The sequence below is a fragment of the Bactrocera oleae genome, chromosome 5, assembly GCF_042242935.1.
Source record: "Bactrocera oleae isolate idBacOlea1 chromosome 5, idBacOlea1, whole genome shotgun sequence".
In the NCBI taxonomy this organism is placed as follows: Eukaryota; Metazoa; Arthropoda; class Insecta; order Diptera; family Tephritidae; genus Bactrocera; species Bactrocera oleae.
Window position 1 is genome coordinate 70,925,333 of NC_091539.1, and position 22,452 is coordinate 70,947,784.

Sequence of the window (22,452 nt, forward strand, 5' to 3'; positions counted from 1 at the left end):
TTTTAATAAGTCCATTGGTCTTCGTCTTGTGGAAGTACCTCGATATTTTAAATATAAATCTAATTTGTTAGCTGCACCAAGAATGACTTTAAAAGCTTAAACTCTCTCAATACTTTATATAAAAGGACACTAGCCTCATTTCAAAATATATTAATAAGTGAACTTCTTTATTTCGGCATTTTATGTTCTTAATCCTAATGATTAATAGAAAATTATTAGTTAATAGCCGAGTTATTTGAACGTTTATTTATAAATAAAAAATAAATATTAGAATAAGTTAATTTCATTAATACTTAATTAATTTATTTAATCGCCTGATGAAGCTTATACTATCTACTATCTCATATTTTCATGCATTCATTAACGAGTTCGTTGTAGAAGTCTTCTGTTTTCGACTATTTAACGACTTTTGAAGAAAGTATTTTTGGTGGTGCATAACTGCTTATTAAGTTTTTTTACTTGGCAATCAAGTGAAAGAATATTTTGTGCCACCGTTGCAAACATTAGCAAAATTTTAGCCAAAACAACGGTATTCTAACAAAAGATTTATGATCGCACATTTTATGAGCAAAAATATTTGGCATTTGCCACGCTTTCTTATCACGCCTCTGCTGTTTACTATTGCCATTACATATACAAGCAAAAATACTATATAATAATTTAAAAGCATAACAACAACAATAAATACATAAGTAAATGACGTTGGTTTCTATGTATGTGCTAAACAAAGCGGTGTCGGGTGCCATTGTTGGCGTCAATGCCATCCTAGAACCGTTCGATTTGGCGCCACCGCATAATCAAACAGTTACCGACACACACACACAGCTACACTAATGCCGTGTGCTGCACAAGTAGCCAATTTGCGGCGCTATTACGTGCCGCGCATTCAATTGCAAATTAAATAGAGCGTTGAACTTTGATTTTCTGTGAATTCTTATTTTTACATTCTCCAGCAGACAAACAACTAAAACGCTCATAGAAAATGTGCATAAAAAATTTTTTTTTTTTTAAATATTCAAATGCCAAATTAAAGCAATCACAAGCGGGAAGCGCGCTTGCAGAAGAATTTAAGGTTGAACAACTTCCAAGCCGAAGTTCAAGCCGCTGCGCAGTAGCTGGCTGCCTAGCGATGCTCGCGCAAGTGAAAGCCCGTTAGAGCTGAGCAAACAGGTTGCTTGGCAGCCATTCAAAGCGCCTGTCAGCGTTCGTCTTAAATATCTAATGCAGTCGTGCAAAAATATGCTTAAACTGCAAAGAATAATGATGAAAATAAAATTTAGCAGAAATTCCGCGCGAGGTAAAATTGAATTCAGGGTTTGGCAGTGGCTTTGCGTGTCAACCATGAATGCGATGAATTCAAGCACCTCGCCGACGAGTATTTCTTGTCGTTTGTTGGCATTAGCAATAAACAATCATAATATATGGTAAAATAGTAGCAAATAGCAAAAGATGGTACATTAGCATAGTAACTTTTCTTGACAAGCAGCGCTTAATATTATTTCTATACCTATGTATTATTATACAAGTAATTAGCTCATTAGCTGAATTCAAGAGTTCGTTAAAACGAGAGGTGGGGGCGATCTGCAAATACAGCAATTAAGAAGGCAAAAAAAAAAAAATATTAAAAAGGCATACACGAAAAGTAAGTGATAGAGAGTGGCAACTGTTGAAGATCGATAGTATAAATCAAAATCAACTTAAAAGAAAAGAATAATAACATTTTCAAAGCTCTTATGAAATAATGGAAAACTTATCCACTTAACCTTTGAGCCATCTGCTCTTATAAGTCTCAAACAGAACTAGCAAGCATGACTCCTTGTGATAAAAACGCACAAAATATTATCTAATACTGATATTTTCAATTCCCGTTCATTTAAAAGTAGCGTCAAAAAATTTAAAATTTTGTTAGTGTGGCAACTCTGTACCAATTTATATTTTTATTCAAGTCTCCTACCAATGTAATGCTACAAGACAAAATCTTGTTTAAAAAATTTTACTTTTAAATCAGGTGGCAACTCCCTAAAATATTTTCCATAAAAAGCGAATAAACATTTCATTACCAGTATGTTAATTCTCATATTGAATAATTCAGGATTTTTATTAAAACAAAGTGGCAACCTTAATTAAATTTTTCTACAAGCCCTCTCAAGCCTTACAACTTTCAATTTAACTAATGGATTTAAAAAAATAGTGTGGTTGGAGTCAACTGGATAGAAATTATAAGGTGGATTTACTACTATTTATATAAACGACAACCAGAACACTATTGTTGAGACCTTGAACTTTATTAGTAGATTCAGGCAACAGTTATCACGCCAAAAAGCAACTGCGCTTATTTTCGACTGCGCCTTTTTACCTCCACGCCTAATTGCAGAAACTAACAGAGGTTCCGCTTGTTTAGTAAAAGTATTCAAAAGCTTTTTGTCGTGCTTCACTTTCTTGCCATTTCTTACTTGCATTTCCGCGTACGCTTTATGTGACGGTGACGTACATCAATCATCGCTATAGTTATGATATCTTTGACGCCGTTCAGCTGTCACTTTTAAAGTCGGTGCGCAGCCAGAAATGGATGACACACTTTTGTCGCTCATTTTAACGTGAATTCTTCATTTGGAATTGTCAACCGTCAACCGCACAAAAAGCCACAGTGCTCTGTGTGTGTGTAATACCAATTATATATAAGAGTTGCAATTGCAGACAACTTGATGACAACTGGCTTGGCTTAGCCGCACACGAAATCAGCAGCCAGCAATGGCAGACTCACTGGAATCCGGCTAAGCATCGAAAGACGGCTGAAGCGGGCAGCGTTATGCAGGCGCTAAGTGTTTGTTCAAGCGAAGTTCGCAAGAGCATGGCTGGCGAGCAGCGGCAATGAAAGTGGTCAAACAGCTTGCTACACGCGTCCCAAACCAAATTCCACACACACGCATGTACACTCAGTGACATTTACAGAGAAACAGCTGCAGCATTCACAGTCGAACTCTGCCGGCACAGACCAAGTCCAGACGAGCCAAATAAAAGCCGCTGACAGGATGTTGGACCCGTTGTAGCGAAAAGTGAACGTTTGTTTGGTCAACCGAAAAATGGCACAACAGCCAAAGAGCGTCACGGTTTATGTAAGCCGTGAAAAGCGAAGCCTCAAATGTTGACAGTGAGTTTGGTGCACAACTTTCATGCTTGCATCCTGACTTCTTCTTGTTGGTTGGAATCCAGCCACAGCGACGCAGTGTCGTAATGTCTGGCAACAAGTTAAACATGTTTGTCGTGAAAAGCAAATGAGCTGGAGTTGATATATTATTTAAAAATAAAAAAAAACGCTGCTTAATTTAGCTTGTATTCGGATTCTCTAGAAAAATTAGTGAGTCGGCAACATTTGGACTTATTAGTTCGCAAATTTTATTTCGTTTGTTTCTGAATAACATTTTGGGCTTGTATCTCTGTAACTGTATACTAGGAAGATCGAGTCTCAATTTGCATTCATTTTCCAGCATTATTGTCCTTATTTTGCCAATAATCAATGTGGTTGAATGTTGATTTTCTACCGATCAGTCCTAGTCGGTTTATCAACATAAATGATTGACTTCATGGTCCCCACAACAAATAACGTGGCTTAAGTGAGCAATTTACAGACCCTTTTTATAATATTAGTTTGCCTAAATTCGTCACTATAAAGTAAATTCCTACTGGAACCTTTTGGGTTTAGGAAAAAAAAGTCGCAAATTTCTCTAAGCACATTTTTAAAAAAGTAGCTTTCATAATAAATATTTTATAGTAACAGTAAACCTGAAAAAACTTTACCAAAGGAAATTATAATTTTAGCGCTGTCATTGAAGAAATAAAGTACATTTTTGGCATTCGCTTGCTTTCAAGTTATAACTATGTTATGAAGCATAAAAACAAAAAAATATAAATCCATAGCATTTATACGCTTGCTACAATATTAAGTTTGTTTAGGTCATTAATTTAAGGCGTTCCACGTCGCATACTTTGAATTCTTATTCCGCCACAATTTCTGCGCGGCTTCGACCTTGTCATGCATTCCTTCTGACCAATTTATTAAAAATCATATACCGCTTGCCATTTGAAGTTGCATTTCTGCATAATTAAATAATGCAAAAACAATCAATTATGTATGCCTCTGCAAGAAACGTCGCCTTTGTTTGCAGAGTGTCTGCGACACCCACACACAGTGCACTCATTCGCCCAAAGCAAAGACGCGCTTCAACGCCCCATATTGCACCGACTCAGTCAAACGCCGAGCTACCAACACACTTGTCGCAACAATTAATATAATAACAATAACATGACCACGTACAAGTTGTAAAGTGATATGCGCTAGTGTGAAGGCACTCGAAGAATACATAAAAGTTCTAATAACGGACACACACACACGCACATGCGCTTACATGTGCCTGTAGTGATTTTGAACGTAAAATTATGGGGTTTGTTCAACAACCTGTCCCGCTGTGCTGCCTTGAACCAAACGGCTTGCTGCCTTTATATTCAATTACAAACACACACAGATTCTTCTATTTTTTTTTTTGCATTTTTTTCACATTTAATTCTATGAAGCCGAAATGGTGAACAACAATCGTTTTGTCTATGCTCGGTGCAGGGTGTTAAGTTGAATGTTAAATGTAGCTTTTGTACATATTTGTAATGTCATTATTCTTGCATCGGCCGTGATTTTGTTTTTGCTGTTTTCTGTGCCACTCATTCGCGCTGTCCGTAGAATTGGCAGCTCAAAGGCGATTCTTGTTTGGGCGCATAGATGGCACTTGGACGAAATGTGATGCTGCTTTTAAAGCGTGACTTGTAGTAGACTTGCTGGCTTTAGATGTTAAGGGCAATCTTACAAGCGCCAGTTATTGTTGCTGTTAAGTGTGTGTATAACAAGTGAGATATTTGTGGTTTTGTAGGCGTAATGAGGCGTAATTGAAGTCCATCGGTTATCTTAGCAGCAATATGTAAAACTAATGGCATGTAATTGTCGCTTAGGCAATTGCAGTTAATAAATTTATACAAATTTTTTGTTGTGAAGTCACTACAGTTCTATGTTCTAGTTCAAGTTTGTCGCTTAAGTCTTTTGATTCCACGATTTGTATAATATATATAAAAGCATATCCAAATGTGTCGGCAACTTAGATTTGCTGGGTTATGAATTCGCTTGCCACAATCAACATTTAAAAAATAAAATATATTTTGCATTTTAGCAGGAGATGTCTCTCCTTGCTTTTAAACCAGAGAAAACCATTTTGGAAACGATATATATTTCTGATTGACTTTAGACATTCACTGCACTCTAAATGTATAATAGTAAGAGATCAAATCTGTTTTCTTAATATCAGTCGCCTTGAATTACGCTGTAGTGTTCTGAAAGCCTGAAACTAGAGTTAATTGAGAGTTCATGGCAAACGACTTATCTCTTCCCCGGCTTGCATTCATCAGTGAAAAGCTCTCTGTGCCCCAACCTCACTAGTCCGCGCCAACCCACATACCTTACACAGTATCTATACAATCGAGGTTAACTTGAAAGTAAAGAAGGATCACGAGGTATTCATGGAAAACGGCCTGGCAGAAAAAGTTCTAATAACGAAATCAATACCCGAGCTTCACCAATTAGTAAAATATTTATATAGTAATATAAAGCAAGCCTGCCAAAAAGTGACAAAATATATTAACGCATTGCATAAACTCGATTGCGCTAGGCCTAATAAATTTAATCAGAACCAGTAAATGTTATGAAACTCCAATCAAATAAGAAAACATAAATTTTAGCGAGGTTTTTGACAGGTTTGCCAGCTTCTAGAATGCACATAAGAAACGACCTCAAATATGAACGCGCTGTCAACTTCAGCGCAACAATGCGGTTTATTTACATGCAGGCAGCGCAGCAACCACATACCACACACAAAAACGAAAAGAAGGGAGCAACAACAACAAGACGATCGAAAAAACTCAAACCTAGCCTAAGCGGCCGGTGGAGAAAACCACGAGAGCAACGCAGTGCAGTTGCAAGATGCAAACAACAAAGCTTTTTAAGCGCCTGCCGCAGAGAGCAGCCGACGATGGCGAGCGCATGCGCGTGTGAGCGCAAGGGTGAGCTTAAGCCGGCGCTGGTGATTTACTTGCCGCGCCTGCAATAGCACAGGTGCTTTTCAGATGCCGCGCTGTTGGCTGGGTGCGCTTTGCATACACACACAAGCGCGCTCATGCGCTAATATACACATTCAAGCCGTCCGTGTGCAAAAATACTCTTTCGAACTAACAGGTTGCCGTTGAATGAGCTTTGGTGACAACAACAAACAATATACAAAAACTGCCAATAACAACAACTGTGCGCGGCTGTCAACAGCTTAGACGCTCACTATAGCAACAAAAGCATTCCAAGCGCATTTTTGTAGAAAAAGCAAAAGCAGCAAAAATCAGCGCGCTTGCTTACGGTTAGTTTCGCGCATGAATACCCGTTCGCGCGACGTTCCGTCAGTCTGCGACGAAACCTTCAAGTGTAAGCAACACAGCAGCGCGCCAGCAAAAGCAACGAGTTTTACTTCAACGATATCACAGAGCAATCCAACAGTTCGATTTATTTTTGTACGCGCACCGTTATTACCTGTCTGCCAGCAAGTCGGCGCGCACGCGTAAACCCGAACAACGGTAATATTTGTGAAGAAGTGTTGCCTCTGCTTTTACTACAGTATTTTAACGGTGTTGTTTGAGATTTTTTTCCTTTTGTGCCGCATTTGTTTGTGTCGCGAGTTCATTGATTGGCACGCCGTGTCATCTCGTCAAACGGTGCTGACGCATGCGCAACCTAATTGAAAGCCATCGACAAAGTGAAATGCGTGTTTTTCTTTGATTGCGCTTAACATCCAACGATTCTGTTTTTGTAGACAGTTGACACAGACGGAGAAAGACTGAAAATTGCGTTGACGAAGTGAGAAACTTAAGTGGCACGCATATCACACTCGTGCTTTTTGTCCAACAATAAATATATGCGGCAGTGGAAAGTGTTGTAGTGTCGCAAGTTTGACTCCCATTTGTATTTTGTGAAAAAAATTCTTTTGTGTTGCATTTGCTATGGGCAAAAAGTCACGTAGAAATATAATTTTGATTGAAAGTGAATAATTTTATTGATTTTACTTGTGCAGCAGCAAAAAAAAAAACTATAGCGTTCAGTGAGTGAGAGACAACTTAGACCATTGATAAAGTTGGTAAAATATACTAAAAATATTACGAATGACATAAATTGTTTCTAATTAAAACAGAAGTGTACTAAAGTGCTGGGAGTTTAAAGTTCTTAAGAAAATTATGTTAAAATTGGGAGTTGAGGCTCATAGTAAAGAGTTTTCTACGATGGATGATAAGTTTATTTACTTTGTGCTGAAAAATATTTTTGCCAATTTTTAAATAGTATCTATTTTATTTTTCAATTTACTAGCGTAAAACAGTTACATAGGTACTAGGTAGTTAGTAAGGTAGCCACTCTTTTGTCTTTCGACATACCTAGGCCCATTGTGATACAACCGAGTCCAAAGTCCTCTCACTCTACCGCCACTTCAACTTAATGCCGTCTATTTTGTTAATGCTTCTCTTGGTGTTGTTGGGTTTTGAGTTCCAAAGAGCTACTATTACAATAAAGTTTAGACATTTTGGAACTTTTACAATAAATTCTGAACATTATAAATGAGCTCATAACAAATTTAAAGTATTCAACCAAATGCACTTTTTTTTTATAGCAGAAATGTTATATATAAAAGCCCGAATTTATAATTTGTTTAGTATAATATTGTATAGTAAATTATAGCAGCCTCTTTGCTTCTTTTATCATAATGCATAACAATCTTTCGTATAATTGTTGATATTAAATTAAAATGGCATGATTATCAGCTAAAAGAAATTAATTGAGAGAGACAAACAGAGTTGCGGCGTTTTTTTCGGAACTCCAAACAATGTTTAACTTCAGTAGCTAGATTGCTGCTATTGAAATATTGCAAAATCTGCTAAAAAAATATATACAACGAAAAATAATATAGAATATTCTCTGTAGCCAATTGATATTATTAAATTTTCGATTCTGCTAACTGCTTTTTATAGGAATATGCTAAGATGGCCTTAAGTTTATTCAACAAATTTATTTTTCGCGAACACATTCGCTTCCTCGCTCCTTTCTTGAAGTGAGTGTGCGAGGTTTAGGAATAACAGACAGACAGACTAAACTTAATATATGAATTGGATTATCATTCAATAATATTTTAACTTTTTCAATATTTAATAAAATTATTAATCATTTGTGCTACACTAAATCGAATTGATCAATCATTAAAATAAAAATAAAAATGCAGCTGAAATCATTTTGTAAACAATTGAGCTGTAATAAAAATCTGGTTTAGAAAATTAATAATTTTTCTTTCTGTGCATCTGTGCAATAAATTAACTTACATTTATATATTTCTTTACAATTTTCATTGCTTAAATCTGGCCTTTCCATTGTATTTGCGTGTATTCTTCTTCACATCTTCTGCTAGCAAACATTACACATTCATAATTTGCTGCTATTGAAATAAAGAACATAATAATTTTTCATAATCTTCTGATAATAAATAATTTTTCGGTCATCAAAGCTCACCTTCATTGCCAGCTTGGTGCAATATGCGGGCAAGTTCGTTGCTTAAGTCTTTAGTTACAACAGCGGCACGGTGAGGACAAACAAGTTGTAAATGATGAGCAATATAAAATTATTGCTATATTTATGGTATTTGTATAAATAGTGAAGGTTACACAGCAGTTTAAGCTACTGTAACTATGAAAGACCGCAAACCGCTTGACTTTAGTTGTTTAGTAATTAGAAAATGTGGGAATGGTCAACTGTGCTTTTGACAGGAGTTTATTTTCGAGCGAAGGATTTTCTTTGCTAGCTGTAAATTGGTTATAAATTCAATAATAAGTAATATGTTAATAATAAATAAATTTTAATAAGTGACGGTTTTTTCATTGAAATGGAAAGCAAAAAAAATTCTTTAGAACTCAAATTATTGCTAACTACTTTTAATTGAAAGCAAATAATTTTCGCACCCAAAAACAACACATTTAATATGCAATGGTTTAACGTTGACATATAGCATTTTCAAGTTGCACCAAACAGGCACGATTGTGCCACAGCTGCAATGATCAATCTGACGAAATGACAATTGCACACACGTTTCAAACATGTTTTGCTTTGTAGCCTTTTCGCTCAAGCAAATGTTAATTACGACCTCATTCTGCCTTATGAAGCACATTAGCAGCCGGAGCGCCCGAGTGGCAGCAAGAATCTGTGCCACAACTGCGAATAAATATGCAAAAAGAGTCAAATATTAATTGCAGATATTTGATGCTGTAGGCTGATGGCTGTGCCTCTATGTCGCCGAGCGGCTGAACCCACCGAAAGCCGCAAATACTTTGTAGCGCATATTTGGGTGCACGCGTGTATGTGTGTGTGTGGCTTAATTTGCCACGAACCGCTGTCAAAGGCAATCGCGCGCTGCTGATGGCATTCGTGTTAGCACAACCGCGATTTCGGGCCAACCCAAAAATTCTCGCAGATTATTTGCTGCCAACAGTGGGAAAACTCACACACACACACACACAGAGAGAAAAAACAAATTAAACGCAAAACTTACAAATCATACAAAGATCTAAGTGAGCCAATTTGGTTTAGGAAACAACAAAAACTTATGGCGAATGAAAGACACTGTCACATAATTCATAGCAATGGCATAATTGGTGCTACAAAACTCCAGTCAAAGCCAAAGAACTGTGAGAATTAAATGTTTATTGTGAATAATTTCCGATCTGCAGTCTTTGCAATTTATTTGGAGAATTCTGCTTCTTTTTGGTAGCTTTTTTTTTTGACTGGCAAACAAGTTGCCGATGAAGTGTTTTTCGAATTGGCATAAACAGATTAACCGCTAGCGACCGAAATTGCAAGTGGAAACAGGTGTGGCGCCGCGGCCACTTCACCTGGTCATTCGCTGCCACAAATTCAGGCAAATCAGCCACAAATCTCAAAAGCCTGCAAGACACAGGTGGTTTTGACTTTAGCTGCCAAAAAGCATAATTATTTATCGATTTTGCTTGCGAGAAACCAAAGCAACAACAATAACACTGGTAGTATATTTTTTATATTTTGTTGCAAGCGCTATAATTGAATGATTGAGTTTTTCGGGGGCGTTAATTGTTACACGCAACACTGTTTGCACTTGAGTACCGTTATTTTAATTTTTTTACCATGGAAAATTATTGCACTGGCTAATTGCGGTAGTAAATTTGTAGTTTTTGCTGACTATGCATAAATTAAAAAACAATAACAAGAAACAACATTAATTTCAGTATACCCTTCACAAATACAAAAGATTCTTTACGACAACTTTTATCGTTCAGTTTGTATGGCAGCTATATGCTATAGTGGTCTGACAATGACCGTTTTTACAAATGAGCAGTTTCTTGAAAACGAACGGGTGAAAATTTTCAGATCGATATTTCAAAAACTGAGAGACTAGTTTTCAGACAGACGGGCATAGCTAAATCGAGTCAGCTCGTCACTCGGACCATTTATATACAAAGTTTATAGGGTCTCTCACGTTTCCTTTTGTGTCTTACAAACATCATGGCAAACTTAATATACCCTGTTCAGCGTGTATAAATTTAATCATTAAATGAGTTTATGAAAATCGAAAGTGTTTGTTTTAGCAACAACACGCCGCTAGCTATCCCATATCGTTTCCTTTATGCGCTGACTGGAGGCAAGCGCTCAATTTGGTTTAACTTTACTTTCATTGTATTTGTTTTCCCACACCCAGCATTTCATTGCTCCACTTTTGCTTTCGGACGACAATAGAAGGTACTAAATGCAAAAAAAGTGCGAATAATAACAACAACATGCGCTAAATTCAACTGCTACTCACTAGCCATTAACTTGCAATGCATGTAATAAGCGCACATTGTTGTTCAAGCCACGCCACACCGCACCAGTTGTTGTTGTTTGTATTTTTAGCACGGCGCTTTTTGTTGTTCTTGTTTTGCAATTATCACTCACATTTTCTGCTTCACTTTCCGTTTGGTATTTATGCGGTTTGTTGCTTTTGTTTACATTGCATGCCAATGTGGTTGTTGTTGGTTTGTTGATCAAGTAATCTGTATTGTGCGCTTGCGCATGCGCGCCGGTCATGCAATGTCCGTTTTACGTGCGCGTGCAAAGTGAGAACTGTGTTGGCGTGCAAGCGAAAGGAAAAGTCGAGTGTTAATGACCAGTTGCTGCTGATGGCATCGCGCCGAGCACAGCTAAGATTACATAAGTATTTAGAATGTTTTGCATTATTTTAGAAATATTAAATGCATTTATTAAATATTTGGTAATGCACAAACCCAAAATATTATTTTGCAAGAACAACAAAGTTAGTTATACAACGCCATTATGCTCAGGCTTTATCTGTGATAGTGACCAAAAAAACATCGATTTGAGATTATATTCGTTCAGCGCTGACTATTTTGCGAGCAGCAAATTTCATTACTCCTAAAGACACAGATCTCTTTCTAAGAGAATTATTTCCACCAGTAATCCAGCATTTTACTTAAGAGGTTACATGGGTTTCGTCGAGCAAAAAACAAACTATTTTCAATAATTTTTTTTTCATATAAAAAATTAAATATTGTATTTTATTCAAACTTTGTATCACTCGGAAGATAACTTTTGATAAAGATTTTGTGAAATTTTCAAAGGAAAATATTCAAAACTCGGTCATTACGACGTCATTTCCGACAGTCCTTGCTTCCGCGTTGACAGCAGAATGTCTGAAAGGATCATCAAAAGTAAAAAGTATAAAAAGAAAAAAATTCGTGTTTGAACTAAGATCATTAACTAGATAGGAAGATGGAGAAAAAACAAATAAAGTGAAAATTGTATTTTTGGCAGACTTTTTTATAAAACCATGCAAATTTTGGGTAAATTTCTCGGTTGGTGTAAATTTCTCGACGTTATTTGTTTTTTACACACTAGTAATTGAACAAACAAAATTCTACGCGGCAAAACCTTGTAAAGAATATCTTGATCGAAGTAGTTCGTAAGAAATTTTGAAGCAGCACCTCCAAAAATATTACTGGGATTAACTTGAGAATTTAGTACAATATTCTAGAGATGTTATAGAATTAAAGCGGACAATAAAAATTTTGTTGTTTTTTGAAGCTGAAAACCCCCATGTAACCCTTAAGCTACTTAAAAATGTATTACAACAAACCTAAACCAATATCGGCGTACTTAAGGTATACACATACATATATGCACACATTTTTTCGATCAGAATAAAAATAGCGACCAGCACTTTTGGCTGCGACTGCGCCACTCACTCAATTATTTATGTACATATTTATTTACTTTTTTGTGTTGAAAATTTCCCGATTCACAAAATAATCCAAATGCCAAAAGCATTTTAAATACTCAATCAACTCCCATTAAGCGTGAGCACTATAATATATACAATATACGCCCAGCAGACGTGTAAAAATTTTTAAGCATTCGCCAGAAACGAATTTTTGCGTGCAACAATGCTTAAGCAGGCGACTGGCGAATTTCTAACCTAATTTCGGCAATACAAGCTTTGCTGTCTTACTAATAAGTACTTACATTACATTGAGTATTTGTTTTAAATAAGCAAAAGGCACAGGGAAGGAAATCTTACGAAAATCACGTAGACACGCTGGAATAACCTATACAAAAGAAAAATTGGGCTTGAAAACATAACATAATTTTTTTAGAGATGAAATGAGTATTGAATTTTAGAAATTAGATCTATTTTGCTTTCAACTCCTCTGCATAAGCAGCTCGAAGGGCTGGCAGAAAAATAACTCCTAACTAAAAATAAATTTTATATTATTTAGCTTTATTTTGAACCTGAATTCTTAATAAAAGGCCACATAAAATATTTATACTATAAAAACTCAGGCGTGACATTTTTCAGAGCTATTTCTAGATTTGCACTAAAAGCACAGCTTGCCTTATTCACTTATTAGTTCAACTTTTTAACTGATTTTTGCTCTCTGGGCTCTTCTCGTCTAAATAATTATCTTTAGCTACAAAGAGCTTTTTTTTGGAAATATCTAAATTAAATAAAATATTTTTTAACTATATCGCGTCCACCTAATGCCGATTATTATTTAGATTATCTAATTTATTGCTTTATTTTTCAAATTTTTCATTTGTAATCTAAGCACTTCAAGCAGTCGACTCTTATCGTTTAAAAGCGACTTAAATTTAAACACAGAAAAGTAATTAAAAGCGCTGCCAACAAATTACAATATTTTGAAGTTACAAAACCGTCGATTACCAAAATACCAGGGCAATAACAACTATTTGAGATAAAATGCAATTAAAAACAGTACGACGGCGATAACATATTTTCGATTTTCTCGCGGCGCCTTCTCTGGATAAGCGGAAAATTAGTAACACCTAAATAAGGCACACTACCGGCCACAGAACCGAGCGGGAGGTGGTCAGCGGCGGAAAGCGTTTGCTGCGCAGGCGCATATTTCCCAATTTCGAATGCAACAATTAAGCAACGCGACTAAACCACGGTTACAGCGGCTGTGGCGAGTTGAAGACAACCGTGGCGGACCGCCGCATGCCAATATCCAGTCCACGCTGGCGCTAATTGCCCCTCGGTTGTTATGCAATTTCATAACAATTTTCGTAATTTAGACAGTTTTCTTGTTGTTGTTTTTTACTTTTCTGGTTTTCTTAGTAGACACATGAAAACCACCAGCGAACGAGACAGTTTCTTAAGAAATCATTAACCTTTATGCGCGGCAGCGGCGACAAAATCGCACACTAATCGCTTATTGCTGCGTTGCCACCTGTTTCGAAGCCGTAATGGTTGTGTCCGGCGCGCCACGCTTTGCAGGAAGCAAATCACTACTGCGTCCAAGTTTTGGTTGTTGTTTTTATTTTTGGCATGCGCTGCGATTTGCTACAGTTTTCCTGCTTTCTGCGCTCGCTTTTCATGTTTCATTGGCGCTTTTATGGGTATTTTGCAAGGCTATCAGCTCGTGTGGCTAATCGGCTTAAGTGATACTCGCCGTTGGCTGCTCGGTGTATGTGTGTGCGCTGAAGAGTGCTTGCTAACGCCTCTGCAGCGTTTGGTTGGCGCTGCCCGGTGATTAGTTGGTCAATGATCTGTTGTTGTCATTGCCTGGCGCTGCTATTTGCTGTTTGTTGTTGTTTTCAACTATTTTGCTTTGCTGGGTTTGTTTCACGTTTCCATTTTTAGCAAAATCCGAGTTTTACTACAGAAATGTGTGTGTGTGATTCCATTTCACATTTCTCTCGTTTTGCTTTCAGTTTTACACACTTCCGCGTACTTTTGTTGCAGAAATGCAGGAAAATTAATTTCCAATGTTGATGTGACAATGGTCACTTAACCGTTTAGCTGTCAGTTCATTGCTGTCACTGAAGCTTTGCAAAAAAAAGCTGCAAAGTCACTGGGAAACATATTTTCAAGCACTTTTCAGCCACGAAATATGAATTTGTTTACTCATTTTTTTTTTTTATTTTTTAGCACGTCTTATTATTATTTTCTTTACTGTAGCAAGTGCCGTTATGCAACACTGTTAGTTTATTATTTAATTTTTTTGTCACCAGCAAAGCGTTGCAAATTTATGATTATTGCTTAGTTTAATTATTTTTTTTTTATTTTTACTGCTGCCCATCACCCATTAGCTGTGCCACCGTCAATTGCGGTTTATTTTAGTTTCCATAGTTAATAAAATGTTGTCGATTGTTTTAGTCAGCTTTAAACCATGTTATCTTCAGCAGTTTTTTCATGTCACTTAACTTTCGATTTCGCTTGAAGACTAGTTTATTTGAACCCTCAACGCCCTTAAAAAGTTTATGACTCTTATGCAAAACTTTCACTGTCAAGTTAGATAAAATTATTTTTTCTGCTTAATTTTTCTTTTTCGTTTATCGAAAGATAAGGTATATTTTTATGTATTAAACAAGCATAGCAAGATAACCTGTCTGTATTAAACATTATGAACAAACTATTTTTTAATAATGATGACACTTTTTATCTTTGAAAACAAAGCCAAAGCTTACTTAAAAGACGCTTCAATACTTCAACACATTTTATATACAAATAATATACTGAAATACTTCTGAAACTTTGTTGTACGAAATTAAAATGAAATTAACGAAACTTTTGCAATTTTACACCTTGAATCGAACGAACTTATTTATATTGATATTTATACATTATATGTTTGAAGGACAGGGGAAGATTTGAACCAAACTAGGGAAGATATCGATCAAGTTTTTGCATAATTGGTTCAGAGTTTCTAAATACAGAAAAAAATAGAAAACCGTTAGTCGGTGGACTTAAGAGCTCATACTTGGAGGGTCTTTCTAAGAGTTTAAGCTAGAAGGATTATCTAGAGAGAATAACCAATTTGTCAGAGTGCCCAGAGAAAAAACACACATAATTTTTTTTTTTCGACACACCCTAATATATATTTCGAAAATTAATTTTTCTAAATAGGAAGAAAATCTCGACAAAATAATTCATTCAGTCATAAACTTTGCTCTTATATTACAAAAAATTCGACTTTAGTGATTGTTAGCGATGTCTACAAATTTTTGTATTACCATAGACTGCACTAAAATACATTTTAATAGCTTATTTACCTTAGAGAAAGATTATTAATAAAATGCACAGAATTTATCTAGAACTTTTTTTCATAGGATGCTCTATATGCGCAAATTCTAACTTAGCCTTAAGCCGTTAAACTTGAGCCGCTTACTTTTAATTTTGAAGCTCCGAATGCATTTTGGTCTAACAAAACAGAAGTTTACCGACAATACAATCCACTGCGCAATAAATTTGGTACTTTTAATACCGCTTATAGCAATATTATATTACTAAAAATAATATCTCAGTAGGATTCATTTAATTTTTGATTTACCAAAAAGTTAATAAAATGTTTAATCATTATTATTTTTGCTTTGTGGCATTCATGACCTCATAGTAATAACATACTTCAGCCATAACCTCAAATTATATTCAATTCTAAACTCACGTCACTAAAAGTGTTGCTTAAATACTTATCTTTCAACTTTACGACAACAATAACACAGCAATTAACTTGAGTGCTAAATTAGTGTTTCCATCGCACTGAAAAACGCTTCCTGCAAACGCTCTTCGCCGCTTATCCGCGGTCCGTTGAAATCAATCGTTTCACTCGAGTTTTGAAAACTGTGTTTTTTTTTTGCGTCAGTTCAATTCTAATTTGTGTTGCGCAACAGCAATGCTGTCTGTTGCCTTCCTAGCGTTACATAAGTATGGTGTGTCTTGCGTCTGCGCGGCCCACTTGTTGCCAATCCAATGTGGCAGTTCGTGCCTCAAGTCTTTCGAAGTACATATTTCACGTGCGAAACGCGAAAAGTCATTCACGCCACACAAACACAGAGACATATATATATGTGTGTGTGAGTCGTTTAAGCACTTGAACTGCGTCAATTTTGACTTCCTCAACTTCATGTGACGCAGCGCGTTTTTCCACGCTCATTTAATTGCCTACACGCACACACACACACACATCCACACACACTAACATACTTGAGCATTCTTTCGTACCTTTCGCAGTAATTCCACAAATCGGCAAATCTGCAACTCATCTTATTGAGGCCGCCGCAAGTGTAACTGCTTGTTGCTAAAGTGAAGGTACTTGTATGTGTGTGTGTGTGCGCGCAAATGATTTAAATCAAAATTGCAAATCAAAGCCGTAAATTTGCAATTGCTGCACAAACAACCGTTATATAGAAACAGCGATGCACGCATGTGGCACGCACGAGATAGCGCTCCCCTCCGCCGCCGCCGCACTCACCGCCCGATGATTCGCCTGCAAAGTAGCGTGATGGCCAGGCGATGCTCGCATGGCGTTGCCGCCCGCCAATTTACAAGTGTGCAGCGTTTTATGTAAATCGTTAAAGTGGAACCTCTTTCAACACTTTTCATTTCATTTTGGGCCTTTGCGTGTATTTCTTTGTTCACGTTTATATTCATTTTATATTCATTTCTTTTTTGTTGTTTTTGTTTTGTAACATCTGCTCAATAGCGCTGTTTTGTTGATTTCGTCGGCATTCCGATTCATTGTTTATCACTTTTTTCCACTTTCGTTACCTCATTTAACGGTATATTGAACTCTGGCTTTTAAATGTCAAAGCGTTCAATGCGCTTATGTAACGCTCGCTTAACTCACGCTTTACACACCTCATTTGCCATTTTTACATATGTGTAGCAATACAAGTAGTTATGCTTATATACACATACACACAAATAAATATTTCTATAATTAATTTTTACAATTTTATTTAATTTAATTTTTTTCCAAATAGCGATCGTCTGCTGCGAAGTGAGCACCTTGTTTGCTTGACTAATGAGCACAGCGTTGAGCCTACACAATAACACAAACAAAAAACTAAATAATTCTTCTTCTTCAAGTTGTTGCTTTTGTTGTCTCTTCGCAAATCGCAGATGAGTTTTGAAGGTTTTCTTGCCGTATATCGGCAGCAATTTTTATTTCTTTAACACCTTTTCAAAGCTTTTATTGGCTTTAGTCGCTACTGAAACGCTTTGGCTAATTGCAGCTATTTATTTTATTTGTATTTAATTCCGCTCACGGCTGCCACCGCTAAAGTAAATTGCAAAGATGTTATTATTACTTGGTTTTCTGCATTGGCACTAAGCTTTTCAGCTTTTATATGATTATTGATAATATTTATTTACTTTTTCTTTGCTGTTTTTTTTTGTGGTACTCATTAGCCCTGACCTGCGCTTACTTATTGATTACGCAATTAAAAAATCAGTTAAATAAACACCCTGTTAACAAGCGCTAATCACACAATAGCACTCGGCTTACCCAGTCGCTATTTATTGCTAATATCACAATTGCACGTCAAGTGCGCGCAAAATATCATACCGCTGGGCGTATACGCAACTCTAAAGTGGGGCAGTTAAACAAGTTCTGCGAATGACAACGCAAGTGAATGGCAAAAGTTATTCATTATCGAGTTGTAGAAATAAACAAATACAGATACATTTATATTTTTATTCAAATGAATGAGTTCGTTAGAAAAATTAATAAGAGGCAAATGGCAAATCGCATGACTCAAACTCAAAGTGCATAACTGATGTATTTTCAAATCGAAAAAGCTTTCATATAAAAATTTATGAAATATAACTATCGCTTATTAATAAGTAAAGTGGAATCTTCTGTTATTACATAACAAATATGTAGGGTAAAGATATAGAACAGTATCTACGGTTTAAGTGAACATTATTGAAATTCTCATAATATTCACTTAAAAAACAAATGTAATCACATTTCCGCCAAAAAAGTTAACAAATAAATTTTAAACTTGCTCAGAAAAAAACAGATAGGCATTACATAAATATCGTGTTTATTTCATTAAGAGTGAAATCAATTGAATTCCACGCCTAATTACAACACACAATTCACTGAAATGAACGGTTTATTATTTCAAATAAAAATCACACTTTTTTCACTTGAAAGCCAACTAAAACAATTTTTATCTCTTGTAAAATATATCTAACTAGAATAAAAATCAGAAAATTTCATGCTTTAAAATCATATTTAATTTGCCGAAAAATGTAATAATTGTTGCAGCCACTTCGGTTTAAAAGCAAGCTTAAAAATCATATAGTAAATAAGCTTTACTTTTATTATACCTTGAGACCCTTTAAAGTATAAGTATATATAAATAATCAAAGCAACAAGCTGAGTCTGTGCAGACATGCCCGTCCGTCCGCATACACGCGAGCTAGTCTCTCGGTTTTTGAGATATCGATCTGAAATCTTGCACACTTGCTTTTCTACGCTAAAATCTGCTCATTTGTCGGGACGAACGGTCGTTATCGGACCTTTATAGCATATAGCTGTCATCCAAACTGAACGTTCAGAATTAAGTGCTTGTATGTAAAGCTTTCTCATTTAACGAGATATCTTCACAAAATTTCACATGTATTATTGTTAAAGGTAACTTCTTTATCAATACACCCAAGATAAATTTCATTATAGTACAATAAATATATTTATCATTATATAATAGCCCGAAAAGCACACGCCAAAAGAAGTTGAACTGTAAAATATTTTATAATTTGAAATTGAATAAATTTACTTCGTCATTCGAAACAAATATACCTTCATCTCACCTGTCAGCCGCCCATACATACAAATTTCAAATCAATATTGTTGCGCTGGCCTTGTGCACTTGAAATATGTCTATTTCGCTTCGCCTCTTCGGCGAGTTATTTTTTGCCCGCAAGCTGCGTAATTAGTTGGTATTTATTTCCACAAATACAAGTATTTTTACGATTTGGCAGCTGCGCAGTATTTTTACCGCTTATTATTGCCAAAAACGAACAATATGAGATTTAAATAAACACGCAATTGCGTTGTTGTTGCTTTCGCTTATCGCGCTGTCAGTAGCCGCCAATTTAAATATTCACATTTTTTACTCAACTTAATTGTTTGAATATGAAATACCGAAATTAGTAATAATTTGATATTTGTTTTGTTTTTTTGCTCCTGTTTAACGGTACTATTGAAATTAAGTAAGGTATACGAGCAATAAATAAAGTAAAGAAATCTGGGTAAGAATTTAGAACTAAAAAGAAACAAAAGTCAAATTGTTCGAATGAATCAGATTTAAAATATTTTGAAAACCAAGAAGATTACTAAAATATTTTTCTTGATTTTATATTCAATTCTTGGAAAATATTTCAGCATTAAAAGCTTGAAGAGTTTGCAAAAAATGCGATTTCATGCGACTGTAGAGCGTTTGACATAAACAAATGTCATTGCAGATCGTTGATAATGGCTTGAAGAAGATCTGCCGTATGTTGCAACACGATAGCAAATGTTAACAAGCAGGCGACTAGCAGCTGAGCGCGTTGACAGCGAACTGGCAGGCGTAACAAGCCAATTAATAAAGCTAGCGGTGACGTCATGTCCCACTGACAGTGCAACAACAAACAGATTGTCTCTGACAACAAAGCGGTGCAACCAAGAAACAACAACAGTAAATAAATAAAAAAAATTGTGTATTACAACAACACAGCCACACGGCATGCACTCGTAACGATGCAACGGTGTCACATATCACAGTTACAGCACTTGAAGCTTCGCGCGACAAGTCGTTTGCCGTGTTTTTGAGTTTGTATACACACACACACACACACTTAAACTGCGGATGTGTGTATGGATGCATGGAAGATCTGTTTCCACGTTAATCTTTGTGGCTTTGCTTGCGATTATGTGTGTCAAAAAACGTTTTGTTGTATTTGTTGCACTTACACCCGCGTCAGCGTGACACCATAACGGTGTGTGTGTGGAACATCTCTGGTAATAATAAACCCAAGGCACTTAATTCAATTCATCACGCGCTTAGCTCATTTTCCCAGCAATTGCCGTCATCAGCTACAACAACAACAACAAAAAGAAGTAGTTTGTATAATAACAACAACTAGCTTTCGCATCAGAACAACGAAATTGCCAATGCAATTGCGATAGTACGACGTTGCGGCGTGCTGCTGGAACGGCTTGTAGACACCGCTTATCTCTTCTAGCTGCCGCCGCTTCAGATATCTCGCTGGCGTTGGGAATTATAAGCAAGTTTTGGTCAGCAAGTTAGTTTCGCAATAAGGAAGCCGCGCTGTTAACCACACACACACAAATACCATATGTTGTATGTATGTGTAGATTTGTGGGTACCCTGTAAGCAAATACTTTCGTACTTTTTTGGTATTCTGGTTAAATCATTTTCAAGATAAAAGGATCTTAAGAGGATAATAAAGGAATCAAGCACAGAAAAATTTAACCGTTAAATTTATTAAATGAAAGTTTTCATTTGGTACGCACACTTGGAAAATCAGGGTTGCCATCTGTATAGAGAGCTATAATACACTTCACAGTTGTATTTTTTATAGCAAATACATATATAACTAAATCTGTTAACGTAACTGCACAACGGTTTGCATCTAACAGAAAATTTTTGCTAGTACTTTTATGAAGATTTTTACTATCTTGGTATGGATCAGTCGGTTTTAATGACAGCTACCATATATGCTATAGGAGATTGAGGCATTAACATACATAATAATATATGCAAATTTCATGAGGATATCTCATTAACTGAAAAGTTTTCCATACAAGAATTTGATGCCGATCGTTTAGTTTGTATGGCAGTTGTATGCTATAGTAATCTTATTTGAACAATTTCTTCGGATATTATATTGTTGCCTTAGGGAATAACTCATGCTAAATTTCGCGCAGATATTGCGACAAATAAAAAAGTTTTCCATACAAGTAAATCAATACAGCTCGTCAAAGAGTTCATTCATATATAATATATACTTACTCGGATGATACCTGTGTGCTGTGTGTTACAAACTAAAAATACCCTGTATCAATATGAATACAACAAAATTTCAAATAGATTTATGTACATATAAAAAGCAGGCAAATATTTTCAATTTTTCTAGAGGGTATCTACATATGTGCATTATGGTAGAGCGAAAAAAAAATTGTTTTGCTTAGCCTGAGGGTAAAGTTTTTAAAGTAAATTTCGAGTTAAAATTTTTTTTCGAAAAAAAATGTTGATAAGTATTCTAGAAGCTGTGGAGAGTCCTCTTTCTGGCCAATTAAAAGTTATCAACTTAAAAAAATTGTTCGTGGTCATTATTGGAGTTTTAAAAAAAGTTTTAAACGACTATATGCTTTCCTTAAGCGTTAAAATAAATTTTGAGTCAAAAACCGTTAAATTCGGGAATTTTTATATTAAAATTTTTTTTGTCACTCAGGCCAAGCAAACAAACAAAAATTTGTTTTCGCTCCACCCTAATGTGCATACTCTCGCATATGCAACTCATGATGACAATTACTTATGCAAGCATAATTTCGCGCATCTGCAGCTTCACTACTCTTCACCGCACTGTCGCCACTTCGAGTTGCCAGCAAAACTTCTATTTGAAATATTATTTCTTGATGTGCGTTTGTTTACCTCTTAATAAAAGTTACTTTTCTGCGCAGCTGCATGTCATTAGATACCATATTCAGCACAAAAAATCACACAATTTGTTGTTGTTGCCGCTGGGGTCGCGAATCACTGCAGACTACTGCGGTATATCACATTTATTGTCAATTTTCTTTGGTTATTGCCTACAATGGACATGTAAATTTGCGTAAAAAGTATGCCAGCGAGCTTTTTGAAAGCTGCATTAGGCTATTGTACAACTTTTATTGCGTATCTTCTTTGTCTGAGCGCTGAGATGAAATAATGTTTACTAATTTATAAACTCGAATATATTTCCTTATAGGCAGAAGTGTTTGTGTTGTCATAAGTTG

The 22,452-nt window shown here is 35.8% G+C and overlaps 1 protein-coding gene across 1 annotated transcript in view; it reads left to right on the plus strand.

The window, feature by feature from the left end:
- The first annotated feature begins 6,445 nt into the window (after window positions 1-6,445).
- Window positions 6,446-22,452, plus strand: part of LOC106626996 (uncharacterized) — a 39,047-nt gene continuing 23,040 nt past the window's right edge. Inside the window, exon 1 of the mRNA XM_014246936.3 lies at window positions 6,446-6,657. The gene's annotated coding sequence lies outside the window, so the exon portion shown is untranslated. The remainder of the gene's footprint in view (window positions 6,658-22,452) is intronic.